Consider the following 23,636-nt stretch of genomic DNA (forward strand, 5'->3'; position numbering starts at 1 on the left):
AATCCCAGTCATCTTTTCACCCTCACACTCAGTTTCCTGGAGCATATCTTAAAGGGATCCTTTGAGATTTTGGCAATGAGGACCTTCACCTACTTCCCCAGAGTCTTGTGGATACCATTTTTATGTCTTTGCGTGCAGTTTCAAGGAAGTTGCTAACTAGCGCTGACTCTGAGGAAGGAGATAACGGGCCTCATTGCCGAAATCCCGAAGTATCCCCAACAGTATTCTTCTTGCGTTAACAATCATCGACAAGGATTCCAACATGTAGCACCAGTCACAGGTTTAGTATCTGATAGGAAACAGCACGGATAGCACCTCATGCAATGAAGCCACCACAGATCAGCCTCTTACTCTCTGCGCACACGCTGGTTTGGCGCTTGTTGACTGGGGTAACCATAGTTACCAAAAATAATGCAAGTTTACAACAGGAATACATGAAAATTACAATGCACAGTATAATAATAATTTCAACTATGTACCTGAAAGGAAACAGCATAACATGTCATGCAACGTGCTGTACAAAAACACATAAACCCCCCCAGGACACAGTGAATAAGCAGCTACTGTAGCATTGGCTGGAATCATATTAGACAAAATGCATCACAAATGGCCACAAAGGAAACACCACATCTCATGTACAATATAATGTCTTCAAACACATTGCTTTAACTTGTACATTAGATCTGCACATAGGACTAATAAAATCACTTTTTTCATGTACAGTGCTTTGCAACCGTTAACTTGCCACTGGTTTGGCACTTGACTGGGACAATTGTAACTCAAACAGCGCCCCTCGTAAAAGCAAGCCACGCAAACCAGTCAGTAAGATTCCATGTTGAATGAGTGAATGCAAGACAAAACCAAAACTAAAAAACCCATTGGCTTACAATAGAGTGATAAGTGGAATCACCAATAATAATTATATTAGAAATGCACTAACAGTAAGTCACTCTGGATAAAATATATTTTTTTTTTTACAAAAATGTTACAAACATTAAGGCAATTCCACAGGCAGTTAAAAATGTAAATATCAATGTCATATATCACGTTATCAGGTGAGCTCACCCCTGGACAAGGCTCTCTCTTTTGGCATCATAAAATTCAGAACTCCCACATATCTCGTCCCCAATAGTGGCAAATACACACAAGGTCATTACCTTCTTGTGGAGCCTGACCTGGAGACCAGAGTTAAGGGGTACTGAGGTGTAAAAGGGTACTGAGGACCCTTTTTTGTTTTTGATTTTCGCCTAAAAGGACATACCCAAATCTAACTGTCTGTAGCTGAGGACCTGAAGCAAGGATATGCATATTCTTTATACCATTTGAAAGGAAACACACTGAAGTTTGTGGAAATGTGAAATTAATATAGGAGAATATAACACATTAGATCTGGTAAAAGATAATGCAAAGAAAAAACTATAATCTTTAAAATGCAAGAGAAAGGCCATAATGTATTATTGCGGCAAAGGCGCAACTTCGATTTTGGACACTAGATGGCAGCCGTGTATGTGCAAAGTTTTAGACTGATCCAATGAACCATTACCTATCTGTTCAAAATAATGTATCAAGATTGCCCAAATGTGCCTAATTGGTTTATTAATACATTTTCAAGTTCATAATTGTGCGCTCTCCTCAAACAATAGCATGGTATTATTTCACTGTATTATTTCACAGCTACTGCAAATTGGACAGTGCAGTTAGATTAACAATAATTTAAGCTTTCTGCCCATATCAGATATATCTATGTCCTGGGATTTTTGTTTGTTACTTACAACCTCATGCTAGTCACATTAGCCTACGTTAGCTCAACCGTCCCGTGGGGGTGACACCGATCCCATAGAGGTTAAATAAGGTCTGGGGACGTGTAAAGGACAATACAATTGCCAGAAGAAGTGCCAGACTAGGTATGTGTCTCCAGCTGTTTTCCAGACTCTCCAGACTGTTGATTTCTACATGATATATATATGTAGAATGTCATTTCTGCTCATGGTTGGGAGACTTTGTGTTAGGAAGTTGAAACTGACAAGGTATTTCTTGTCTGGATCATAGGCACTTCCTCTGTTTCCATTTAGTGGATTGTGCTGTATGACGTCTACTGTGAACTGATTGGACTCTTCCTCTCTAACTCTGAGTATGAACCTGTCCCTATTTCTCTCTTTGACTTGACTAACCTTCGAGTGACATACTCAGGAAGTACCATAGCGTCATTGTAGTTGTTATTCCCTAGTGAGTAGTATATTCTGCTTTCAGGAAGCAGAAAAGGTAACGAACTAGGCATAGTCTCTCCTGGTTGGGTTGAAATTGAGTCTCATGTTGCCGTAAGTGTAAATGTTGTCAGCTAGTGAAGAAGCATCAAGCCTTGTTTATTTTTTTTATGTAATCTTTATTTAACTAGGCAAGTCAGTTAAAAGCAAATTCTTTCCAATGACGGCCTACCGGGGAACAGTGGGTTAAATCCTTGTTCAGGGGAAGAACGACAGATTTTTAACTTGTCAGCTCTGGGTTTTTATCCAGCAACCTTGCGGTTACTGGCCCAACGGTCTAACCACCAGGCTACCTGCCTCTAACCACTAGGCTACCTGCCTCTAACCACTAGGCTACCTGCTTCTAACCACTAGGCTACCTGTCACCCGTTGTGGGGGATAGGTGTGTCCAAAGTCTATGTCCTTGATATCCTTAATTGAATTAAGGGTACTTTTGATAGCGCATACTGAGGCCAGAGACAAACACAGGATTAAACAACCCAGGAAGCCCCTACCAACCATTGCCAACCTATGACAAAACAACATTTGCACCTTCAGTAAAACATAAACAAATAAGTACATCTGTAACTTATTTCTAGTGGTTGGCAATGCGTTAAAAGTTTTAGGACCCCCCAAAATGTCAGAAAATATTTGACAAATTAATTTTGGAGAGAATTGTCACTATATCGAACCTATGTCCCAACCTATGTCCCTAAGGATTTCCAAAAGAACATTTGGAAACTTGTAAACATGATCAATACTGTAATATGATGTAATAAGTCACATCCAAAAATCGCACTAACCTTCTTGTGCAGCCTACCTCCAGAATCTAGTTTTGACTGTGTTTATTTCTCTCTTCTCTGTCAACAGATCCCAAGATTTAAACAGACTAAAAGGTGCTCCTTGTAGCTTACATACACATAACCAGTACACAGTGCAGATACAAGACGACAAGGGTCAGCAAAACTGAGTTTTACAAAGGCTGATCTATGACGTCACTGGGTCACTCATGTTTAATCTGAAATTAAACGTATCCCTAGTGAGTAAATCACTTTCAGTGGTCATAAAAGGTCATAGGCGGGGTCTGTCAGGTGCACAGTACACAGTGCAGATGAAAAATGGCATTGCTGTTCTTATTTGATTACAGTAAAACAAGTAACATTACTGTTATTGAGTTATTTAGGGTACTTATCCACTCCAAATACATTTTTATCACTTTCCAGTAACTCATAAGACTCTTGATAGAATATTGATGAGGTATAGTGTATTTTGAATGAGTTAGGATAGAATTTAGCTTTGGCCGGGCCATCCAATCCCAGCCCACTACACTGTCCTTCCTCCCTCTCTTTTCTCCCTTCAAACCTGGAGTATGTGTTGTTCTACTGAGAACAGAAGTGCTTCCCTCCAATATGATCTGACTCTTAATAACGTTATTTAGCTGACATGTCCCATGTCCATGCTACATGATTCAGACCCCATGATGCTGAAATGTCAGTGTGACCTTATTTCCCTCCCCCACCTCCCTTTTGAATTACCAATGTAGTGTAGTGCAGCGCAGCACGTGTGCTCGTTTCTGTGTGTGTGAGAGAGAGAGAGAGACAGATTACCCTGTACTTTTAATTCCCCGTCATAATCCATGGATCTATTAACCATGGGCCTACAGTATTAACCACTGGTGGGTTTGGTGTGGTAATCCACAGTTTGTGTTGATTCAACCAGTGTTTGCCTAGTGGGTAGTTTGTGTTGGGATGGTCACAGGTAGATCTGTAACAATCGCAGATAGAGAGACAGAGCTGAAAAAGGAATCAGCCATGACTAACCAGTGACCAGCCAGTCCTGGAGCCTTACATGCTGACCAGAGCGAACATGTTGTGTGCGCAAGGGTTGCAAAATAAATGTACATATACACATTATTCAGTCATTGCACTCACACTGCTCGTGGGCATCAGCGAGCGACTGCGTGGCCAGGCGCTAAAATAGAAATCGGTTCTATTTGGGACGCTCAACATGCTGCCAGTCCGGCCTCTCCCATCTCCTCATAGGTTTTTAAGAGCATATACCCACGTGCCATCTCCTCATAGGTTTTTAGAAGCATATACCCACGTGCCATCTCCTCATAGGTTTTTAGAAGCATATACCCACGTGCCATCTCCTCATAGGTTTTTAAGAGCATATACCCACGTGCCATCTCCTCATAGGTTTTTAGAAGCATATACCCACGTGCCATCTCCTCATAGGTTTTTAAGAGCATATACCCACATGCCAGCTCCTCATAGGTTTTTAAGAGCATATACCCACATGCCATCTCCTCATAGGTTTTTAAGAGCATATACCCACGTGCCATCTCCTCATAGGTTTTTAGAAGCATATACCCACGTGCCATCTCCTCATAGGTTTTTAGAAGCATATACCCACGTGCCATCTCCTCATAGGTTTTTAAGAGCATATACCCACATGGGTGATTGAAAGATTAATTTAGGTCCACACTCCGGTAGGTTGTAGTAATGCTGTAAAGTTGGTTGCCAACTGCCATATTAAGTCAAAAATAACAAGAAGAAGCCTGAGGAAGGAGGAGAGATGACAAGAAAGGAATTCGGTTTACAGTTTTATCTGTGGATTAATTGTGGGTGTAGAGGACCTTGTGCATTTCAGGTCAAATAAGAACCCAATGTTTGTATCCCAGGACAAATTAGCTGGCAACAGCAAGCTAGCTAGCTAAATTGTCATAAATGTTTAATGATTTTCGACTTGTCCCCAAATTAATATAATTGGTTCAGAGTCTGTTTTGATATTTCAACCTGATCGCTTCTGGTGTGGGTAAACAAAATCAATGTGCGTGCGATGGCACACACGGTCGCTCGCGTGTGTCCGGTTTGGTCAGCATGTTAGTATGATGTAGCAACTGATTTAGATAAACCAAAATAATTCACTCTCAGACCAATCAGGGGCAGTAATGGGTCAGGTAAGTTAAGTGCCAGTCAAAGGAAAATTAGCAGACACTGTGGCTATCAGGAACCCATGTTGCACACCTCTGGTCCAACAACAGCTGTGTGATGTACTGCCCTCTATTGGTCATTACAAAGTACTATATTTATCACACATAGCCAACATGGAGGAGGACTCATGGCTGAGTTTCATTGCAGTAGAGTTGTTCTCTTCCTTCTACGCTAAATACCTTGCCCTGAACAGTTGGTAGCTTGTTGCTTAGGAGCAGAAAAACGTTGCCATAACTTTTCCTGAAACATAACGTCTTGTCTCCCAGGGTGAAGGCAGTGGAGGGAATCAACACTGTATGCAATTTCAACAGTGTGATTTTCCTGTTTCTAGGCAACAAGTTAAACATATCTTTGTATTTCTGAAAGATACAGTTTGTGTTTATTATACTAGCATCTACTAAACTATTCATTTTGGTTATTTTACACAATGGCATAGAATACATTTATATACAAAATACACATTTTGTGTAATGTAGGTAGAAGGAATAAGGTTATAATGAAGGGAAAGTGAATAAGGGTAGAAGGAAGAAACACACTTTTTGGAATGAAACTCAGTCCTGAGCCCTCCTTCATGTGAGAGAAACACAGTACATTTTACGATTTAGGAGGGCATGTAACAACGGTTAATGTAATAACGTTTCTATGTAATAAAACCGGTTAATATAATAACTTGCCGGATAACCTGGTTAAATGTTGAACGGTTAACGTATTAACTTTTCCCACTAAATGTAATAAGTTATTACATTACCCACTGGTTATTACGTATTCTGGCAAATAATAACTTTTTTGAAGAATAGCGATAATAACTTCAACCAGTCTTGTAATAACATACTGTGATAGATGTTTGTGCTTTTTTAATAACCAATTTCTGTGTTCATGCAAGTGACTGACTGAATGTATATCTGTGAAGAAACCTCACTATCAGTAGAGCAATTTGGCAGTACACCCAGAACCTTGTTTTGAGAACAATGGATATCTCAGATTCAAGGTTTCAGCTTGGAGAGAAGAAGCCTTGTGAGGTATTGGTCTGTCACATGCATGAACCACATGTTAATGATGAATTAATTATGAATTATGAATTAGCTAAATCATGCAACTAGAACTTGTCTGTGTAAGCAGTATATAACAGAACTAATGGGACAGCCCCAGCGGAGCTCACTTCAGACCGGTACTTTATGCATCTAAGTTTGACTGTGACCTCTCCAGTTTGCTGTTAATAAACAATGATTCATTTAAGATTGACTTCAGGTGTTCCATGTGTAGAATTTCCACAACAATACCAAAATCAATGTTTTTATGTATTACTTCTCTCAATTTGATACCACATACCACCACATACCACCAATTACACACACACACATACACACTTACACACGCACCTACACACACACACACACACACACACACACACACAGTTTGCCATTGTACAACTGGAACTTGTACAACCCCTGACACAACGTACACACAACAGGCTGTGTGTCATGATGAGTAACCTTGTTTGAGACCTTGTGGTGCCCAGGAGACCCGGGTTAGAATCCAGTCTGTGTCTGGACAGGTCTCTGCTAGGAGGGGAAGGTCAAATGGGGTGAAGTGTAACAGGGGTTGGGAGCATTGGGCCAGCAACCCAGTAAGGTTACTTGTTTGAATCCCCAGGCCGCAAATGTGGAAAACATTTTTGTTCTGCACTTGAGCAAGGCAATTAACCCCCAACAACTGCTCCCCAGACACCGACGACGTGGATTCAGAGGGTTTGGATAAAATGCAGAATATACATTTAGTTGAATGCATTCAGTTGTGCAACTGGCTAGGTATCCAAACTTTCCCTACAAAGATCTCCAGCCCATGATGAATCATAAAGAGGAAAAAAAAGTAATGTACTGAATGATTTGTCATGAGGACAGGTCAAGCCACCTACCCACACCAACAGCTCGTAGTCATCCCCTCAAAATAGCAATACTGGCCTGTCACTCTAGCCTCTTTAGGTTACTAAACATACAGAACCTTCTTGGTTATGCTCCACCACCCATTTCACCACCTCCACACAGATACCTATCCAGTTCACTGCACCAATTAGACAGACTGGTTTCTAGCCTAGGTCACCTGCAGGCAACAAAACTGTGTTACCCTGCTGAGCTTAAGCGTAGGCATTAGCTTAGGTAGCTCACACAAGTTTAACCACACCTACATCACTTTTCAGGTGCCATCCCCTGCTGCCTTGGTAGGGGGATTTACAATTGGGTTCAAATAGTATTTGAAATTGATCAAATACTTCAACAATTTGTTTGAGCCTGCCTGGAGTGCCAGATTGATGGGTTTTACACTCATGGGACTATTCCATAGGTTAGTTAGAGTATTTGAAGTATGCTATTTACACACAGGTCTGGTTCCAACCCCTATACTGCCATTGTGGCCTTGAGCAAGGCATATAAACATCTAAATTGCTAATGCTACCTGGGTAATGCTCTGAGGCTTACGCAGTGCTCCCATACTGTTGTGTGAATAGTGTGTCAGGGGGTTGGGTACTATGACAGTAAAAACATGCATTTTGTACTGATAATTTAACAACTATTCGTAGGGACTTTAATTTTGAGAATTCCTTACGAAGGATTTTGAATAAATGTGTTATGACTGTTATAATTAATGATACTGCAACACAAAGGTGTTATGACTGTTTTCATAAATGTGTTACTGTCACGGTTCTTGTAAGGAGTGGACCAAAATGCAGCGGGAATGTGTATGCTCATCTTCCTTTTTTATTTAGGGAAAAATGTGAACACAAAATAACAAAAACAATGATGAAACAGTCCTGTAAGGCTACTAGGCTATACAAAGAACAACTACCCAAAAATCCCATAGAAAAAACACCCCTCTTAAATAGAACCTTCAATTAGAAGCAACGAGGAGCAGCTGCTTCCAATTGAAGGTCAACCCAATTAACTAAACAAAGAACTATACATACTAGATAAACATATAAATATACTAACATAGAACATAGCCCAACAAACCCCGAAACACTCTAAACAAACACCCCCTGCCACGCCCTGACCAAACTACAATAACAAAGAACCCCTTTTACTGGTCAGGACGTGACAGTTACGTATACCCCTTCATATAATGTGGTCCTGAGGGAATATGTGACATTATTTGATCACGTTATATCATGGTTGACCAAGGGCCTGTTGATGAGAACCTGAAAATCCTGACTCATTACAAATACACACCTTTATCTAATAAATACAAGGCTCATATTAGGTTCTGAAAAATGATTTAATAATTTGACATGTTTAATTTATTTAACTGGTGTATGTAGGTTTCTAACTTTATATGCCTTTAATAATTCTAGCAACAAAAACAGAGTCATTATTAAAACTGTTTATTGAAAATATGGTTTGTAATTGGAGTAATGTTGTCTGCTATTTGGATTGTTGATCTCCTGTATTTACTGTTGAGAAGTTACAACTACAATGTGAGAATGTGTAAAGGACGTCACGCTTAGCGAGTACCACTTCAAACCAAATGAAATCAAATTGTATTGGTCACATACACATATTTAGCAGATGTTAATGTGGGTATAGCGAAATGTGTTCCTAGCTCCAGCAGTGCAGTAGAATGTAACAATTCACAACAAAATCTAAAATTAAAATAATGGAATTAAGAAATATCTAAGTATCTAAATATATTCTGATTCAGCTGATGCCGAGACCCATCTACTCATTGTTTTCACGAGCAGGCTAACAAAGGGGCAAGGGTTTTGTACTGGAAGAACGCTTTGACTGCATCTACAGTATTGTTTCGGTATTGCAGTTTAACTGAATCACGGCCGAGAAAGGCAATTGAGAAAATTCCTAATAAGACACTTTAGTCATCACCTTTGCGCACAAAACATCCCATTGAATTATTACAATTGTTTGTTGACGGAGAGCTGAAGATATTAAACAGAGTTCCCAGAGCATGTTCATGGCATTCTGTTGTCTGTCCAGTGAGCACTGAGCGCTAGCGCAGGCAGAGTAATCCCAGTAAGAAAGATGACAGCAACTACGAAATGGTGTATGTGAACGTAAGTAGATACCTCAGTGATACTAACTCACATACTCAGTATGTAATCAAAGATTAATCAGACTAACTAGGTTTTCCCTTTTATCTGTGGATTAATTGTTGGAGTAGAGAAACATACAATTTTGTATGACTCTGGGTCAAAAATATCTAAATGAAACTCAGCCCTGATGTGAGATAAATAGAGTATTTTGTAAAGTCCAGTAGAGGGCAGTACATCACACAGCTGTGGTTGGACCAGAGGTATGCAACATGGGTTCCTGGGAGCCACAATGTCTGCAGATTTTCTCTTCTCACTTTGACTGGCACTAAATGTACCTGATCATTTAATACCAATGATTGGTTTGAGAGTGAAATCATCAGGATTCCCCGGTCTAAATCAGTTGCTACATTATACTGTGGTTCATGGTGATGGAGTTCCCCACCCATCTGGGCTGACCTTACATTATGTGTTCCACTTTCCTAAATGGTGGTTCAGGACTGGCTGGTGGGTCATGGCTGATTCCATTTGCAAACCATAGTGTGAGTAGGTATGGAAACCACTGTAGACCGACTTCAGTGACTGACTACTGATATGAGATTTGTCCAAAATCACCATTGTCCAGCTCCATCATAATTCCAGTCATCTTGTCACACTCATCTTCCAAGAGCATATCATTGAAGGGCTCAAGAGTGGATCTTGGGATAAGAAAAACGCTACATTTTTGTTCGTTTCTCTTAGGTTTTTATTGTATATTTTCGCTGAATTTATCATAGTTTTTTTGTGATTCCATTTTTATAGAACTTTCACCAAACACAAAAATTAACACCAACAAACAAGGTAGCCTGGCAGATAAAAGCATTGGGCCAGCAACCCAGTAAGGTTACTGGTTCAAATCCCCAGGCCGCCAAAGTGGAAAAATCTGCCGTTCTGACCTTGAGCAATTAACCCCCAACATCAACTGCTCCCCAGGCGTCGATGATGTGGATTCAGAGCGATTGGGTAAAATGAGGAATATACATTTTAGTTGAATGCATTCAGTTGTACAACTCACTAGGTATCCACTCTTTCCCTACAAAGATCTCCAGCCCATGATAAATCATAAAGAGAAAAATCTAATTTAATGTACTGAATGATTTGTCATGAGGACAGGTCAAGACTCCCTCCCACACCAACAGCTCGTGGTCATCCCCTCAAAATAGCAAGGAAAGAGGAACAGAAGGGATACCAGGTAGCTTTTTGGGAACATATTCTCTTTTATACTTCACACAGATGAGCAATGAAAATACATCTAAATGAAAAGCAGGGTACATAAATGTTGAACAAAAGCAATTACACAAGCAGTTATAAATGAAAATATCAACTAAATGTTTAATGTTTTCAGGTGAGCTCACCCCTGGACAAGTCTCTCCCAGCCTTTTCACCCCCAGATTTCTCCAGTATGAATCTGGCCTGGACCCCAGGAGACATGGTCATACTAGACTCATACACATAGACATCATACCCAGGTATATCTGCCCAATCAGAGCGGCTTTTCTCAGAGAACTTTACAGCCCATTGCCAGGTGTTATGATCCAGGGTGCCTTCAGAAGAGTAGAACCCAACCCAGGAGTTATTAAATGTTTTCTTCCAGGCAGTGAAGGATTTCTTTACGTAAAGACGAGCGCAGGCTTTTCCATCCTTTACGAAGAGCTGCAGACTGGCGTCATAGCCGATAATATCAACAGGAATCTCTCGGTTGGCATTGTGAAACTCAGAACCTCTCCAGATCTCCTCTCCGATAGTGGACCCAAACCCCAAGTAATTCCACCAATTGTTTACCTCCTTACAGAGCCTGACCTGGAGACCAGGGTTAAGGGGTACTGAGGTGTTATAGCTCCCAGAGGCTTTGACCCCAACCGACGATCTGTCTAGCTCGCTCTTACTGTCAGGGTTATTGTTACTGTGAAGAACCACCATTACACCCTGGTCCAATAGCCTCTTGGGGATACCACTCCAGATGAACCTGGCTTTTCCTCTATTTGTGGTTTTCACCTCAAGCTTAATCAATGCATTATTTTCATGCTTCAAGGTACTTTGTGGTGTTACACCACATGATTGAGCTCTAAATGTAAAGGACACTACGATTGCTAGAAGAAGTGCCAGACCAGGTGCGTGTCCCCAGGTGTTTTCCAGTTCTTGCAGACTGTTGTGGTTGATCTCTACATTATATATACGTGGAATGTCATTTCGGCCAATGGTTGCGAGACGTTGGATTTGTGTTAGGAGGCTGAAACTGACAAGGTATGTATTGTCTGGATCATAGCCACTTCCTCTGTTTTCATTTTATGGATAGTGCTGTGTGACATAGACCTCGTCTACTATGAACTGATTGGACCCTTCCTCCCTAACTCTGAGTATGACCCTGTCCCTGTTGTTCTCAGGTCCCCTTGAGTTGTAGAATCTTTGAGTTACATAATCAGGAAGTGCCAAACCATCATTGTTGTTGTTATTGTCAGCAAGATTCCCTAGTGAGTAGTAACTTCCACGTTGATGGGGCAGAAAAGGTAATGGACGGGGATTATCTGCGTTTCCATAGAAATGAAAGCCATAGTCTCTCCTGGCTGGGTTGAAATTGAGTCTCATGTTGCCATTGTTGTCATTGTAAATGTTGTTGGCTAGCCAGTGGAGCAGCATGAGGCCGTGCCGAGGAGAGGTGTGACCAAACTCTATTCCCTTGAGGTCCTTTATTGAACTAAGGGTTCCTTTTATAGAGGATACTGAGGCCAGAGACAGAAACAAGATGAAACAACCCAGGATGCCCCTTCCAACCATGGTCAACCTAAGACAAAACAAAGTTTGTGTCAACGTTTGGAATGATATCTGTAACTTATTTCTAGTGGTTGGTAATACATTAATGTTCCAATGCAAACATTTTATATCAATATCAACTCATTTCTGGGTAACAATGAAGTTCCTTACTATAGTAGATTTCCATTAAAGTGGACAAAAGTAGCTATTTAGCAAATAAAAATGTCTCAAGTGATAAAGGAATTTATATGTTTAAAGTAATGACTAAAGAATTCCACCCTGAAACGTATAAGAGTATGTGAAATGTATTAGAACTATAAAACTATAATCCAATTATGTATGTGTGAGACAAGGGTGAGAAAAGGATGGTTGAGAAAACAAAGGACAATTGAACTACACATGACCTGGTTTAATTCTGAAAACTGATAACAGGAAAAAGGGCCTTTCCATGGCCCCTCTAATCTGGGGAGGAGAGACACGGCTAGAAACGGCCAGGCGGGTAGAAAAGTGATAAACGGTGTGTGTGTGTGTGTGTGTAGGTGGGGGTGAGAGTTATAAAATTACTGTGTATGCATTTTTGACTTCAGAGCTCTCGTGAATAAACTACAACGAAACTTTTGCAGAATCTGAGACTTTGCCTAATTATTATTAAACCCAGGGTCTTACAAACCTCGGGGAATTAGTCAAAGCTTAAATGATTGTTTAGTTATCATCATTGGTATTGAAAATTATCGTGACATCAAGCAAGAATTTTGCTAGGACTGTCTGAGAGTGGCAGGCGCATAACTTGCGGGGGTAACGGGGGTATACTTAGTTCATCAGCGTGCACAAAGTATATTATGCTCTCACTATCTTCTTCTCTTTATGGTGTTTGCTGAGGAGAGGTAGCTACAGGGCTCGAAATTAAGGGTGCCCGCCGGATTGTGTCTTTGGCTGCTGGACAATGAAAGAAAGTTGAACATGAGAAATCCAATTGAACATGAGAGAAATGCTGGTTTCAATGGCATAAGGAAGTGTTTATAAAATAATTCCCTCAACATTTCTATGGTCTAATTTTGGTTAGGCTACTTTGAAACAAAGTAAGACATGCCTCATAAAATGACATAAACCTCCATGTTTTAAATAATTATGTTCATGGTAAAAAAGTTTCAAACTGCCTCTGCTCGGATTGCAAGGTGGGTGATGTGTGCACCAGGTACTGGCCTTTCTTTCTGTTATGAACATTTAATTTGACAAACATGCCTCAAGGAGGTCAACAGAATCAGGCCTTTAAACATTCATGTTAATTATTCTACATTATATCACCTAGACTACACTTTGAGATGTAGGCAAATTATTTATGTACAGGTAACTGCCAAAATAAAGGAAACACCAACAAAAAGTGTCTTAATAGGGCACTGGGCCACCACGAACAGCCAGAATAGCATCAATGCACCTTGGCACCATTCTTCCACGAGAAATTCCATAATTTAGTGTGGAAAATGCAGTCTCAGGCGCTGCTCCAGAATTTCCCATAAGTGTTCAATTGGATTGAGATCTGTTGACACACTTTAAATCCCCTTTGCTCCTTTGAGACCCCTCTTTCAAAGTCACTGACATCTCTTCTTCTTCTTAGCCATGTAACCACAATAATGAGCAACTGGGCAATTTTATACATGACCCTAAACATGATGGGATATTACTTGCGTAATTAACTCAAGAACCACACCTGTGTGGAGGCACCTACTTTCAATATACTTTGTGTCCTTCATTTACTCAAGTGTTTCCTTTATTTTATCAAACCGCAGCATCATATGATGCAAATTGGATCATAGGGGATGATTTCTGTATTTTGAAAGTTACATATCTTGAAAACTCGAGTGCCGACAAGAAACATATTTTGGGACTGTGCAATTCATAATAGACTGGTACTATGTGGTCAGCTAGCTAGTGTCATGACGTTGGCCTGTGGGTAAGGTTTATGACCCCCCCCCCCATAAATACCTTTTACCACTTCCCCTCTCTGAATCTACTGAAGGACTTGAATAGCCTGTGTTAAATATAGAGAGTCTGGGAACATCAAACAAATGGGGAAAGGTACCACATATTTTGTTAATAAAACCAGTTGGAAATATGCTTGGGAACGTAATGAGTATGTATGTCAGTTCGGTTGTCATCTGAGACATTATGACTGATGACAGGACGACATAAACTGTATCTGAGAAAGTATACACCCTCTAGTTATCAGAGTCACATGGAATTGTTATGCAATTGAAATGTTTGATATTGAAAATGTTTGTTAGGAGATGAAATGTAATTTTAGCTTCCGAATGAGAGATTTGGGTTTTCATAAGGAAAGTGCCCTGCTCGATCAGTGGCCCAACCCTGTGAAGAGACAGGGGTTATAAACGATGAAACACCTCCCTCCCCCTCTCCACTATATAATCCTTTGACGAAAAGATAACCAGGTTGTTCCAGTACGGGAGGTCTGCAGCCTCTACGTTAGAAGGACACACACAGAACTAAGCCAACCTCGGCGTGAGCTTTGGTGGCGAATGGTATGAACTTTGAGCTTATTCACTACAGAAGTGCTACTTCCTAGCCGTTGAGATAGCAGCGGCCGCTGCTTACGTGGGCTAGGAAAGGACGGACGACGGATCCAGTCTAACAACCAGACGAAGATACCACCACATACCCAATTTACCACCAGAGACATTCTTCCGAGTACGGAAGGTCTGTTGGCCAACCCGGCCAGCATCTACGACCAATCTACCGAAGCGCAGCTCAGAGTAAATATTTATTGCATTTTCCTTTTCCAAATGGGCGGTAATTTAGAATGCATAATGTATTTACGATAGCATAGCTGCTGTTTCTCTGTTCCTAAATCTTCCCGCTCTTTCATCCAAGCCCAACCCCCTTTCCTTTGTGTAACCAGCCGTCATATCTGTTCCGTCTACCGGGACGTTTTCTGTATGACATCATTGTATTCTGTGTATTTGTAATTCTGTGTGATTAGTTAGGTATTTAGTAAATAAATAATTAAACCCAATTTTGTATTGCTGATTCAACTTGTTAGCCAGGGTTCGTGAAGATAACCAAGAATTTACAACTTTCATTATGAGACTGAAAATAATACAAGGGTTAATATTGACTGCTATCGATGTAAAATATTACAAAGTATTTTAAGAGTTTATTCGGAAGATAACGGCTCTATAAACGTTCTTCCGTGGTGCCCCGACTTTGTAGTTAATTACATTTACATGATTAGCTTAATCAGGTAATATTAATTACAGAGAAATCATTTTATAAGTTAGCATGTCATATCACTTAATCCGGCATAGCCAAAGACACGACACTAGCTATACCTATTGCCAGACAGTTAATACATAATTTTGCTAATAAAAGCAGAATCTAATTCCTGTTAAAAAGCTAACCCAATCATTGTTAAGACCAGCCATTATAAGGCAGTGTGGTAGTAAAGCACGTTGCACAGCAATTTACATCACACAGAGATTGGAACTATCGGTTCAACTCCTCATCTTTGCTGCCTGTAGTCAAAACAAAACAAATGTTGTTGCCTTCATTCTGATTTCATTTGGTTGTCATGGGAGGTTGAAGACGTGGCTGCGCTCAACGAAGACACAAAGCAGATTGACCCATGTTGCCATCTGTCATATCCACCAGGAAAAGCTGGCTCACATAGACGGGAAAACAATATGCCTGAAATGTATTTCTGGCAGTGACAGGCATGAACAGGTATTTGGTGCATTTAAGTTGCAGATTGCTGATCTGTTCATTTGTACATTTATGATTAATGGGTTTAGTTCCCTGTTTTAACAGACCTTTTCCATTTTTGTACCTATGTATTGTATATTGTTTTTTTGTGGTGTGGTTTTTATAAAACCCCCAAACAGGAAAAACTTAATTTTGACTGCACTGGCCCTTTAAAAGTTTTCAGGACCAAAAAACTGTTAAAGATCTGAAAATGTTAGTTTTATAAATATCTGAAATAAATCAACAAATTTTCATTTTGGAGTGAAATGTCACTTTAATCTGACCTACCAGGTAAAAGATTATTGGCACCGTTGATAAAGCTGAGCAAAAAGACTGCATAAAATAAATATGAATACTAAGCTATATTGTATGCAAAATCAGAAATGTATATATTATATTAATTTATACTAATACAATTGCTCAGAGAATTAGATTTTCTAAAACTAGTAAAACAAAACAATCTAAAAAAGACGGGAGTATGGTCCCAACAACTTTTTTAAACTATAAGGTTTTTTCTAAAATAACATTTGGAAACATGATTAATACTCTAGTGTAATGTGATTTAATAAGTCCTCACATCAAAAAAGTATTAATAATAATAATCATCTCACCTTCTTGTACTGCCAAATACCAGAATCTAGTCTTGACTGTGTTTGTTTCTCTCTTCTCTATCAACAGAACCCAATATAGAAATTAACTAAAAGGTGCTTCTTGTAGCCTACATACACATAACCAGTACACAGGGCAGATACAAGACAAGGGTCAGAAAAACTGAGTTTTACAAAGGCTGATCTATGACGTCACTGGGTCACTCATGTTTCATCAGAAATTAAACGTATCCCAGAGTGAGTACCTTGCACGTTCAGAACGCAGAAAATATAATGGGCGGGATCTGAGAGTTTCTATAGAAATGAAAGCCATACTTCTGGTAGTAGGGATGGGCATCCCGAATCTTTTCGGTGAGCCGGATCATTTGGCGACATTCAGCTAAAAGAGCCATTTATTCGGTTCCCAAACGACTCTTCGTTCAGTCGCGCTTAAAAAGTTTTTACCTACAACTATGAAACATTTGCAAATCTCTCATGTAAAGCCTAAAAAGTTGCCTGCCATGATATCAGATCCTGACATGTGTGTTCACATGCATTTTAATTGACCAAATGATTAGATGGCACTGCAAAAATGTGTGCACCAGAATGAGGCTCTCTGCTCACTACCCATTGTTCCTGCACTGAAGAATTACCATCTTCAGATAATGTTTTTATCTGCAGATAGCTGTCTGGAGCTCAAAAAGTAGTAGTAACAGTATCAAAACCAGCAAGCCAAATGAACGGCTCTTTCACAAGTGATTCGGTTCCGACCTTCCCCGAAAAGATCCGTTCAAAAAGAGCCATTTGTTAGCGAAACGAACCATCACTATCTTGTAGCCTACAGATACATAACCAGTACAATTGGATTTGCTCAACTCCTGCGTCATTTCTTCCGTCCTTTTGAAAAAGGTACAAGTTAAAACACCTGTTGGGGCTCGGGGGCAGTATTGAGACATTTTGAAAAAAATATGTGCCCATTTTTAACTGCCTCCTACACCAACTCAGAAACTAGGATATGCATATTATTAACACATTCGGATAGAAAACACTCTGAATTTTCTAAAACAGTTTGAATGGTGTCTGTAAGTATAACAAAACTCATATTGCAGGCAAAAACCTGTGAAAAATAGATCCAAAAAAATTTGAATTTTGTGACTGTACTATTTAGTGTCATTGTTTTATAGATACCATAGTGAGAAAGGATTCATTTCGCAACACCTACGGCTTCCACTAGATGTCAACGATCTTTATAAAGTTGTTTGAAGCGTCTATGATAAACAGAGAGCAAATTAGAATCCAAGGAAGTTGACATGTCATCACTTCATTTTTTTGCGCATGCGCATAAATCTGAGAAACGTGAGTTTTGTCTTCATTGTTTATCTAGACATAGGATAGGTTGTGTGAAAATATTACTGATGTTTAACGTTAAAAATGGACCAAAAGATTAATGCTAAACAACATTTGACATGTTTGAACGAACATAAATAGATTATTTACTAGGTTTTTTTTAGCTTTTCGGCGTGAATTACACTCCCCCCACCACGTTTTGTGGGAGCATAATGAACGCTAAGTACTTGGTGTTATTTGGACATAAATTATGAACTTTGTCAAAAGAAACCACATTTGTTCCGGACCTGGGATGCCTTCCGGACCTGGGATGCCTGCCTTCTGATGGAGATAATCAAAGGTAAGGGGATATTTACAATGTTATTATCGATTTTAGATGATGCTAACTGTATAGCATAGCCTGTTGTTCTTAGCATAGCACCCCGTTTATTGCAAAATGTGATTTCCCAGTAAAGTTATTTTGAGATCTGGCCATTCGGTAGCAATTACGAGATGATAATATATTATTCTTTGAATGACAATATTATAATTTACCAATGTTTTCGAATAGTAATTTTGTTATGTTCACCGGAAGCATTTCAGAGAAGAAAAAAATCTGAATTTCACGCTACTGTAAAATGCTGTTTTTGGATATAAATATGAACTTGATGGAACAAAAAATGCATGTATTGTATAACATAATGTCCTAGGAGTGTCATCTGATGGAGATTGACAAAAGTTAGTGCATAATTCTAGCTGGTTTCTGCTTTTGGTGACGCCTGACCTTGAATTGAAAATGGATGTTTGTACTTTTGTGGCTATGTACTGTCCTAACATAATCTAACTTTATGCTTTTGCCGTAAAGCCTCTTTGAAAATCGAACAATGTGGTTAGATTAAGGAGATGTTTATCATTTAAATTGTGTAAAATAGTTGATTGTTTGAGAAATTGAAATTATTAGATTTTTGATGTTTTGAATTTCCAGCCTTGTTAGCAATCCCGGCTCGGGGTTCATTGCTAACCTGTAGCCCCAACAGGTTAAAACAGGATAGGCGGCGAGGAAAGGGAACGTGGATGAAAATGTGCTTGTATGAGGGCCCGTTGTACACTAATGGACAGGTCCGTTGGCATGGCGTGGGCAGCGGTGAAAAAGTTCAGCGTTTCCCAACTTTATGCAACTCACAAGCGGCAAATGCTGGCCAATGACCAATCATGTCGAGTGATTCCCCTTATGAATATTACGCTCTGAAACCCAACGCTGGAGAGTTTTTCCAGAAAAGATGGCTGACAAAAATACTAGGATTGAAGAAAATGTAAGTATTTATGTCACGTCCTGACCAGTATTGGGGTTATTTGTGATTGTAGTTCGGTCAGGACGTGGCAGAGGGTATTTGTTTTATGTGGTTCGGGGTGGTGGTTTGTTTAGAAGGTTGTTTGATTTATTATTTTCCGGGTTTTGGGTTATGTTCTATGTTTTTGTATTTCTATGTTCTTTCTAGTTTAGTATTTTCTATGTTAGGTAATTGGGTGTTGGACTCTCAATTGAAGGCAGGTGTTTGTAGTTGCCTTTGATTGAGAGTCCTATATATAGGGATGTGTTTTGTTTGTTAATTGTGGCTAGTTGTTTTTGCATTGCGTTGGTGTAGCCTGCAAAACGGTTGCCTGTCGTTGTTTCGTGTTTTTTGGTGTTCACATTCAATAAATATAATGATGAGCACGCAACCCGCTGCGCCTTGGTCCTCTCTTCATGAAGACAGCCGTTACAATTTATAACATAACGAATCATCCAAAAAATGTACATGTAAATGTACATGTATGTATGTTAGTTAATGTAGAGAAACGATTATGCATATTTTTTTGTCATAAAGTTAATTTACTAAAGTTGCTATTTAGCATGCTAGCTGACTAGCTAAAATTAGTCTGCGAGCTCGCTACCTTTATGGGCATGAGTATGCAATTGTAATTTGTGTTGTGTTTTAGGGACTCATGAGAAAACCATAAAATCAGGCTGTCGTCTTGTGAAACAATGGATGTAAAGAATCTAGCTAGCTAAAGCGTTTACTGCAACATTGAATGAAGATTTTGTTAGCTTGCCTTGCTGATATTTTCCATGCAATGCAGTTGAAGTAATGTAGTTAGGTAACTCTTCTTGCTTTTTGTGTAGTGGAGGATAACAATCATTGTATGCCTATGAATGTGTAGCTAGCTATGTAGCCAATCTGTGAATGGAACCTAAAATGTTTGGTATAAATATTAGTTCAGAACAGTGTTTTTAATTGCTTCCACCAATAATACTTAATCCCCAATAAATATGCACATGATTGTTACATGTCAATAGTACAATGTCAATATTAGCTAGCTAGCTATGAACCTAGGTATGAACTTCAGCTATCATAGCTGGTTGAATTGACTTCAAGACACTCTGAAATCATCAATGAAGCCTATTGATTGAGTAAAATGTAATAACTTTGTGACAAGGATGCAAGTTATACTGTAATTTAAAAAAACAAACAATTATTTCACCTTTATTTAACCAGGTATGCAAATTGAGAACAAGTTCTCATTTACAATTGCGACCTGGCCAAGATAAAGCAAAGCAGTTCGACACATACAACAACACAGAGTTACACATGGAGTAAAACAAACATACAGTCAATAATACAGTAGAAAAATAAGTCTATATACAATGTGAGCAAATGAGGTGAGATAAGGGAGGTAAAGGCAAAAAAGGCCATGGTGGCAAAGTAAATACAATATAGAAGTAAAACACTGGAATGGTAGATTTGTAGTGGAAGAAAGTGCAAAATACAAATAATGGGGTGCAAAGGAGCAAAATAAATAAATAAATAAATACAGTAGGGGAAGAGGTGGTTGTTTGGGCTAAATTATAGATGGGCTATGTACTGGTGCAGTAATCTGTGAGCTGCTCTGAAGGCTGGTGCTTAAAGCTAGTGAGGGAGATAAGTGTTTCCAGTTTCAGAGATTTTTGTAGTTCGTTCCAGTCGTTGGCAGCGGAGAACTGGAAGGAGAGACGGCCAAAGGAGGAATTGGCTTTGGGGGTGACCAGTGAGATATACCTGCTGGAGCGCGTGCTACATGTGGGTGCTGCTATGGTGACCAGTGAGCGGAGATAAGGGGGGACTTTACCTAGCAGGGTCTTGTAGATGACCTGGAGCCAGTGGGTTTGGCGATGAGTATGAAGCGAGGGCCAGCCAACAAGAGTGTACAGGTCGCAGTGGTGGGTAGTGTATGGGGCTTTTGTGACAAAACAGATGGCACCAAAGGGTATGTTTGGCAGCATGAGTGAATGATGCTTTGTTGCGATATAGGAAGCCAATTCTAGATTTAACTTTGGATTGGAGATGTTTGATGTGAGTCTGGAAGGAGAGCTTACAGTCTAACCAGACACCTAGATATTTGTAGTTGTCCACATATTCTAAGTATGAACTGTCCAGAGTAGTGATGCTGGACGGGCGGGCAGGTGCGGGCAGCGATCGGTTGAAAAGCATGCATTTAGTTTTACTTGTATTTAAGAGCAGTTGGAGGCCACGGAAGGAGAGTTGTATGGCATTGAAGCTCGTCTGGAGGGTTGTTAACACAGTGTCCAAAGAAGGGACAGAAGTATACAGAATGGTGTCGTCTGCGTAGAGGTGGATCAGAGACTCACCAGCAGCAAGAGCGACATCATTGATGTATACAGAGAAAAGAGTTGGCCCAAGAATTGAACCCTGTGGCACCCCCATAGAGACTAAATACATGTAGTTATTACCATGCATGAGTTTCTGACATTGTAGCCTGTACATTGAATATATTCACTGATCATGCACTCTAACTTGGCAAAGGTACGGTTCATGTATGTGAGACATTGTTTTTCAGTCATATCCAATACCAGGAGCATTAAACTCCAGTTTTGAATGATGCTGTGACTGCATGTATGCATTTCAATTATACACTTCAACAGTGTTTACCAATCCTGGTCCTGGGACCTCAATGTTTACACATTGGAACTCCGCAGTAGACTAGAACACATGATTTAACTAGTTAATAAAGGCTGATTTGTAATTCATATAAACGTCTTTGCTCCACAAAAGATCAGAGACAGCTTTACTGATGTCAACTAGATTGAAGCATTCATTCTATCGATCTATATTACATTATTCTGTTGAGCAAGGGTTTATTTAGTCTTCTAGGGCAACAATGACAAAAGAGAAGCTACATGTATCAAATTATTGACTAACAAATAGCCTATCAAAATGTTGGAAATTATAAGCAGAAACATATCTAAATCACACAACAACAAATCCTGTACCCCCTGTCAAAAAAAATCGTTCTGCAGACTAGCCTATAGCGCATTTTCTATATTTGCAAGTTAGGGTTGTGTGCAGGCCTCAGCTTTTCACTTTATCACATATAGTCGGACGGTTGCGGATAGGATATTAGCAATTGTTGGCAGGTGCAGGTGAACAAACAGCTAACCCAGGCACCATTAGTCCCCGGTGCTCTGCTCCAGAATCAGGCTGTCTTCGGGGAGGTCCAGGGTGCCATCCTTGAGGATAAAAGGCAGATTGCCAGAGTATCTCCGCCGCTCTTCCTCCCATAGCTGCCGACATCCACTAACCGAAAGAGGTAATTGGCATCCACAACCGCCAAGAGGACAATGGAGAATGTCCCCTTGTGGTTGTAGAACAGGGAGCTGGAGTTTAGGGGGCGATTGCAGGACTACGTGCTTGCCATCCACTGATCCCAGACAATGAGGAAAGTTGCACCATTCTTCAAAGCCAGTAGCTATGGCCCTCCAGTCGTCCTTGGTTGGGACAGGCATGCATTCCAATTGCAAGGTATCTGTAGGAATAAGAAAGATAATGTCAGACTTTTACATCACCAGGTCATTGTGGATTGCTTAAGTATAATATCTTTCATAACACATGATAACATTGTGCATGTGCAGCATGTGACCACAGAATCATATGATGGATTGTAAAATAGGGACGGGTTACACCTGTGTTGTGATAGCTAAGCTAGGTATATATGGGTTGGATATTGAATCACTACAAGGCTGCCGGCTAGACCAGTTTGGATGTGATATTTATTGACTTGTCACCTCACCACCATGAACCACACAGGTACTCTTTAGGGTTCTTTAATTTTTTTAATTTCTTAAATTTTTGTTGTTGTTGATGCATACACAAATACAGTTAAACACGCTGCAACTTGTCTTATAACTTCTGTGGATAATCACGCACTATCTGTTCTCGGTCTTCACCGAAATTCACTGGCTGGAAGTGGGAGTTACAACTAGCAGGCTAAAGAGAATGTCTGATTGGATAGAAAGTTAGGGGTGATTAACTGATGCGCTGTCGGACATTCTAACGAAAGGGACAAACTACGGGTGCATAGAAAAATACTAAATATGAAGGTCTGGCCTTTTCTACAAGGACAGCATCACAAATGAATATATACAGTGCATTCGGAAAGTATTCAGACCCCTTGACTATTTCCACATTCTGTTACAGCCTTATTCAACATTTTATATTTTTCATTCCCTCAATCTACACACAATACCGCATAATGACAAAGAGAAAACAGTTATTATTTACAAATGTATTAAAAATAAAAAACTGATATCACATTTACATAAGTATTCAGATCCTTTATGCAGTACTTTGTTGAAGCACCTTTGGGAGCGATTACAGCCTTGACTCTTCTTGGGTATGACGCTACAAGCTTGGCACACCTGTATTTGGGGACTTTCTCCCATTTTTCTCTGCAGATCCTCTCAATCTCTGTCAGGTTGGATTGGGATGTCGCTGTAGAGCTATCTAGAGATGTTTGATCGGGTTCAATTCCAGGCTCTGGCTGGGCCACTCAAGGACATTGAGACTTGTCCCGAAGCCACTCCTGCATTGTC

At 39.9% G+C, this 23,636-nt stretch overlaps 1 pseudogene across 1 annotated transcript; it reads right to left on the minus strand.

Moving 5' to 3' along the window:
• Positions 1-9,761: 9,761 nt before the first annotated feature.
• LOC145860348 (uncharacterized) lies at positions 9,762-16,556 on the minus strand (annotated as a pseudogene). Its single transcript, XR_014380366.1, has 2 exons — positions 16,427-16,556; positions 9,762-12,093 (listed from the first exon to the last, which is right to left on the minus strand). The product of XR_014380366.1 is annotated as an uncharacterized LOC145860348 (transcript).
• Between the last annotated feature and the right edge of the window lie 7,080 nt (positions 16,557-23,636).

The sequence above is a fragment of the Salmo salar genome, chromosome 14 (assembly GCF_965601325.2).
Source record: "Salmo salar chromosome 14, fSalSal1, whole genome shotgun sequence".
In the NCBI taxonomy this organism is placed as follows: Eukaryota; Metazoa; Chordata; class Actinopteri; order Salmoniformes; family Salmonidae; genus Salmo; species Salmo salar.